This window comes from Hibiscus syriacus, unplaced genomic scaffold (genome assembly GCF_006381635.1).
Source record: "Hibiscus syriacus cultivar Baekdansim isolate YM2019G1 unplaced genomic scaffold, ASM638163v2 tig00109916_pilon, whole genome shotgun sequence".
Classification (NCBI taxonomy): domain Eukaryota; kingdom Viridiplantae; phylum Streptophyta; class Magnoliopsida; order Malvales; family Malvaceae; genus Hibiscus; species Hibiscus syriacus.
The window spans coordinates 921,736-928,856 of record NW_024062526.1 but is presented as its reverse complement, the minus strand read 5'-3'; positions in this window follow the sequence as shown (position 1 = coordinate 928,856).

The window sequence follows — 7,121 nt, the reverse complement described above, 5'->3', positions numbered from 1 at the left end:
TTCCAAATGCTATATTAGAATAGTTGAGGGCTGGCATTTCCGGTTTTATTGGGCAAAGAGAAGAGGAAACCCTTGCGTGAAATATACGTAGGATACCGAATTGACCAAGTGGTTTGATTTTAATTACGAAAATGTCACTTGGTCAACCTTTTGTGTCTTCTCTTTCTCCACCGGAGAGGCTGATTTGTGGCTGGCATTTACTTTGTTGGGCAGATTTTGCCTTTTCTAATTGGCCCACCTCCAACCATATCAAAAACCGACCGCTAAGCACAAGTATTTTTATGTTGTCTATGATTTGAATTGACCTGAATATGAATACAATGATTAGGCTGGGTCCTAAATACGATACGATACGACACTGAGGGTTTGCATATTTAAATTCGTTATTTATAAAAATTAAAATTAGAAACGTAAATATTTAAATTCATTAAATAAGTTTAAATAATTAATAAATAATATGTGCACCCAGTTTAATTCTGTTACAAATAATATTTGTCATTTTTTTGAAATTTTGAATTTAAAAATAATTATGATTTTATTTCTTGATTATTTGAAATTTTATTTAATTTAAATATAGAGAGTACTTTTGTGATTGATAATTTGAATACATAAAAAAACGTTTTTTAAAATGATTATAAGAAAAATCATTTTTAGACAAAAATTTATCTACGTTTTCTGAAAACTTAATTTCTAAGAGTTCGGGACTCGATTAGTGTGAGAAGAGTAAGCACTTCCACAACGCCCAAAATTAATACCTAACCACTTATACTTTGTCGTGACATCAAAAACCATAAATTCGGGTTAATAATTATAGTACAATCCTTTTTTATTAAAATGAATCAAGTTACTTTTCGTTTGAATGTCGTCGAATCGTACCATTTCTAATAAGTTGTGTTTTTCACGCCAATCATATAACAAGTGTTATTAAAAATATTCGAATAAATAAAAATTTAGTATCAAGTGTAAGAGATACAAATACTGATGAAGGAATATTTTATATATTAAAATAAGTAATATCAAATAATATAAAAATAAAAGTGAAATAATAAAAAAAGAAAAGAAAATTATTAGTGTATGTAAATATCCGAGGGTTAAATATTAAAAGAAAAAAATATTCTTATAACACATATTCGTATTAAAACTAAAGAATTAACATTTACTATATGTGTACACGTAATTTATAATTAATATAGTATATTATAAGATAAATAAACTATATAAAAGGGTTTATACAAACACATATATCCCATATCTGACTAAGTTCATTTAATATAGTCAATGCATAAAATAGGTACATACATGAGTATTTATGCAACCACGTATAGATTCATATCAAGCCAAAAATGTAAGAATACAATAATTGAAATGGCGTAAATGGCAACCATGTCAATGATTAAGACATAAAGCATAAATATTATATATTTCGAGTACTAAAATCACAATAAACCCATAATAAACATATATAGGACTAAAATGAAATTGTAATAAAATTCAAAGCTCGAAACATGATAATGAAAGTTTGTATTTAGTGATTAAAATGAAACATTACAAAACCATAAGCTCTCCTTACGCGGATATATCAAGCGCTAATTCAGAAACCCTAACCCATTTTGATTTGATTTCCTCCCTTTTTGACCGATTTTGTTCATTGCAGGCCTTTGATTCAATTGGATTTGCTGATGGCGAGGACTTGAGAGTCATCGGTGTACTGCGGGCGAGTGGCAGAAACAACGACGACCATCGGCTCCAATGTAAGCGGCGGTGGCGACTTGATTTGGGTTAGGAGAAAACCCTAGAATGTGATGATCTGGACCATTGGATCTGTTTAAATCCAATAACATGTGGCTGGCGGCTGCTTAGATGAAAAGATGAAAAAAAATTCTGATGGGTCACACACAAGCCTTTGATACAATTGGGCTAGTGGTTGTTGAGCTCTAACAGAGTTGGGCCTATTTTGTCTTTGTAATATGGATTTTCCTTGTAACGTGTTAACAAAAACAAAATAATAAAACCATTTACATACTTTATTTCATATATTATATTATACTAATACCAACCTAAAGTTACATACAAGCTTTTAATTGAACGCAATTAAAACTTAATTCATATACTAATAATAATTATTAAATACAAACAATTAAAGTTTAGAATTTAACTAATCTAATAACAATAATAATATTATTATTAAATTAAAAATACTTGGAAAAAAATATAGTGTCTACATTTACCCCTCTTTGCCATTTTCGTATGACGGGAATGAGTCAAATACCAAAGACACAATTTTGTGCGGTCTTGATGATCGCTCTGAATCTAAAAATTAAGTCATTTATTCGAAGGTAAATCTAAAAATTGAGTCATTTATTCGAAGGTAAGGAATTTGGAAATGATCTTGTTTCTTCAAGATGAGGACGTCTAGTCGCGTTTGAATGATTGTGTGTCGAAAGACAATGTAGTTCCTTCGCGTTGAGGAAGTTTAATTGCCTTCAGACAATTTGCTCTTGAGGACGACATTGCTTCTTTGTGTTTGGGTGATCTAGTCGCTTATGGGTGATTTACTCGACGTCACTTGCAGTGATGGCATTGTTACTTAACGATGAAGAGGTTAGTCATGATTGAAAGATGATTAATCCACCACCTTTAGTAATGAGATGAATTTCCCAGATCCTATTTGAAAAGGTCATATGCTATGATTCCATATGTGTCATATGCAATATGTCGTAAGGATGATCTAATGTAATTTGATATGATAAATGTTTTGAATTGGTTATGCATGATTTAAATCCAGAAAATTGAGACTTCATTGCCTTCTAGTGAATATTCCTCAATTATAGAGAAATTTTCTCTATCGCTTGTATTTTGGTGATTTTGGTCCCCGTATTATTGGCATTTAGTCACGGTGACCACTCTGCCTATTACTAACCTTGATTTATCTTCTCTGCTTTAGTTAGAGAACTAGGCCCCTTTGCAAAGGTCGACTCTTCTTGAATTGATTTAATTGATTGAAATCATATCTGATACATCATGTGATTAAAATTTGCTTTGAATGCGAGGTTACATCAAGACTGTTTTCATTTTGATGGATTGAAACCATTTTTATTCACGTTTTGATCAATTAGAATGAGCTGATGAGAGGTGGATTCAGGGGGGAAATAGGACTAAAATCCTAAAGAAAAACGGTTCTATACGGGTCATCTTAAAATAAAAAATAATCACAAAAAAATTATAAAGCAAAATCTCATCACTATTCCTTATAAAAATTATATACTCAATGAGACAAGTAATTAATGTTGTAAGTTTAAAATTGTTCAACAACAACTGATGTTAAAGAAGTTATTGTAAGTATAAGCTGGCAAAACAACTCTAGCCATTCACAGACCAAAAATAAGAAAAAGCTTGACACCAAATAACAAAAAAGTATTAGAAAGTGTTAAAGAATTAATGAAAAATTAAAACAAATAAAAACTATCATTAAGAATGAAAGATGCGTAGAAATATAAAAAATATAAAATTACAAACTAATTAAGAAAAAATTGTTCAATGTGTTTTTTTTATTAATCTAGGGTGCTTACAAGTGATATTATCTGTTTTAAGGATTTTTAACTATTTGTGCTTAATTCATTTAATAATTCATTTTTAAGAATCTGAAATCTTTAAGAATAATAATAATTCATTTAATCATCGAGATAGCTTAATTCGTGCTTGTTCGATGTGTTTTAAATAAAAAAAAATCATAAAGTTAAAACAAAAACACTATTGGACGCCGTGAATGTCAATTGGACTTGGTCATCGAGAAATTTGATACGTAGCGCACTTGCATCATAATTTGAATCCTCTTTTAAGTTTATAAATGAACCCAAACAATTTTGACTTCGGAACATAACTTGTTATCTAATTCGGAATCTTGAATACCCGAATTTCCACCTAAAATCAAATTGAACAATAACTTGAATTTTTTTATCATCTAAATAAGCATATGAGCCTTTATTCACAATCTTTTACATCATGTTCAATCTTAATTTGAACCATCTTGACTTTGATCATTTAATAGATCTTGTGAGAAGATCAACCCATCATGTTCATAATGTTGCATTTATGTCTTGGTCCTCTCAAGTCTGGCCTTAGTCACTACACATGAATTTTCCTTTGTTACTTTGTATCTTTAATACATATATATAGAACCCCAAGTATTAAATCTTAAATTTTACTATTTAAATAAAAAATTGTACATGAAACACATTAAAATAGCATGCATGTAAATTATATAAATAAGAGTAATCCAATGCCACGCTCATGGTTTAATAACCTCGACTCTAAGTCCAATACTCCATTACAACCCTATAAAATTATCAGTGTTTGGCAGGGTTGCGTTTGGTGGAGGAAGGGGGTCAACTGGTTGTATGGTTAGGGAATTCAAGTGGGTGCTCAAGAATCTAATAGGTTTGATTTTTTATCATAAGAGGTTATTAAGGGTATGTGTCTAAGTATAAGAAGGTTGTTGCGGCTGGTGTTTCTAAGTTGATGGCTTAATTGAAGTCGAAACCTCCCCAAAGGGAAGGAAAAAGAGTAAGAGTGGTCGGTTGGTTGGAAGGGATAATTTAGGGCCTAGTTTATTATGACAATTTTAGTTTGGAATGTCCGGGGGTTGAATGACCCCTTAAAGTAGAAAAGGTTATTGAAGAGGGTTAATAAGTTATAAGTTGAGATTTTGTGCTTGTTGAAAACAAGGGTTAAGTTGGAAAAAATCTTGTAGTATTTTTTGGTTCTTTGTTTTTGGGTGGAAGGTGTTTCATAATTATGATTGAGATGAAAATGGTAGGATTGGGTTTCTTTGGAGGGATTGATTTTTAGGTTGCTTCGAGCTACGGATAAGGTGGTTTATTGTACTGTTGAAAGGGGTGGTAGATCAACTATTTTTTTATGGTTTATGAAAAGAATTTGGGGAGTGAAAGGATGAGGCTTAGGATAAAACTGCAAGAGTTTCATGAAAGTATTAGTGATGTTAATTGGATTGTGGCCAAAGATTTTAATATTATGTTAAAGGTAGAGGAGAGTTCTGATTTTAGTGGTAGTCAAGCAATGTCATAGGATATGCTTAACTTTGATGATTGCCAGTAGTGTATTGAGCTTGCTGGTCATCCATTCCTAAAGAGTTTGTTTACTTGGTGTAATTGTGGGGAGGATGGTTTATTGTGTAAGAAATTGGATAGAGTTTTAGTCTCGACTAGCTGGTTTTTATAGTTTTTGAATTCTAAGGTGTAGTTTCTTTCTCCAGGTATTTCAGATCATTGTCCTAGTTGGATTGTGTTAGAAGCTCCAGGATGTATGCCCCTTTGAACTTTCAAATTATTTTAAATTTTGGGTGGATTGTCCTAATTTTTTTAGAGTTGTGGAAGAGTCATGGGTGTTGGATGTTAGGGGTGATCCTTTGGTTAGATTGTTTTGTAAGTTGAAGCAGTTGAATGATATGAATAAATCTTAGTTTAGGGATATTTCTAGTAGGATAGTAGGGGAAAAAAAGGAGTTGGATAGAGTGCAATGTGGTTTAATGTCAAATCCATCTCTTGAATTGGTTGCCAAGGAGAAAAGGTTAGCTACAAAGCTTAGTGTTTTGCAAGGTGTTAAGGAGAAGTTTTATAGGTAGAAGGCTCGTCTCCTGTTTATTAAGGAAGAGGATCAAAATACTAGGTATTTTCATAAGTGTATAGTTGTAAAGAATAAAAATGTTATGATTAGATGTTTGTATGATGAGGATGAAAGGAGATTAAAAGATTTTAATTTGATTGTAGATGAATTAGTTAGTTTTCTTAAGAAAATTTTGGGTTATGTGGACAGTTATATTGTGAGGATACCTGATGATCTATTTTAGGAGGTTTTGGGGGTATCTGTGAGTTTGGATATAATGAATTTGTTAATTGCCTCCATTGATTCAGGTGAAATTAAGGATTTTATTTTTTCGGTGAATGGAGATAAAGCGTCGAGTTCGGATGGTTACACGACTAAGTTTTTTCAGGTTGCTTGGGGTGATTGAAAAAGATATTGCGGAAGCAATTCAGTTTTTCTTTCATTCTAAGAAATTGCTTGCAGGGTTTAATTCTACTATTGTTGCACTGGTTCCAAAGGTATAAAACCCTTCTATGGCTGCTAATTTTAGACCTATTTTTTGATGTAATATTATTTACAAATGCATTACAAAAATTCTTGTTAATCGGTTGAAATTAGTGTTGTTGGATATAATATGTTTGAATTAAAATACTTTGTTGAAGGGTAGGGAACTGGTAGATAATGTATTGCTTAAGAATGAATTGATGAGGGGTTATGGTAGGAAGAATATTTCTCCTATATATGCTATAAATATTGATATTAAGAAAATATTTTATTCTCTTGATTGGGGCTTTATTATGCAAGTGTTGAAGGTTTTAAAATTCTCTTCTTCCAAATCGAGGTATGTGTGTGCCATTCGAGGTTTTTTATTGCTCTAAATGAGGCTAGTAAGGTATTTTGAGGGTGCAAAAGGGTCGAGGCAAGGAGACCCCCTCTCCCCTCATTTGTTTATATTACGAATGAATGTGTTGTCTTGTTTGGTGAACTGGACTGGAGGTGTGGAGTGATGTCTTATCATCCAAAGTGTCAAAAAATTTGACTCACACATCTGTCTTGCGGGTGATTTGCTGGTTTTTGTAAAGGGGAATGCTAGCTCAGTGAAAGGTGTTGGGATTGTTTTTATGAAATATCTTGACATAGATAACAAAAGGTATAAATATAAATATTAATTAGTCAATAATAATTTTTTTATTACTTATGATAGTTAACATTTTTATTTGTCGTTATGAGTTTAACATGAAAATATGATTGTTCCTGATTATGCCTACTATAGAAGATTCTTTTATATGGAGTAGTCATTCGTCTAGAGTGTATTTAGTTCACTCTGACTATTTACTTGTTTCGTTGACATCGAGTCAACGTGGCTCTTCCTTAAGGATCTTTATGTCTTGCCTATTAGTATTATCCAAAGTTCAGATATTTGGGTGGCGTTTAACACATGAGGCATTGTCGGTTTGTCGATGTCTTCATCTGGTTGGGTTATTTAATGGCCTTTTTCCTTTTTGTGTACATTTTTTTTT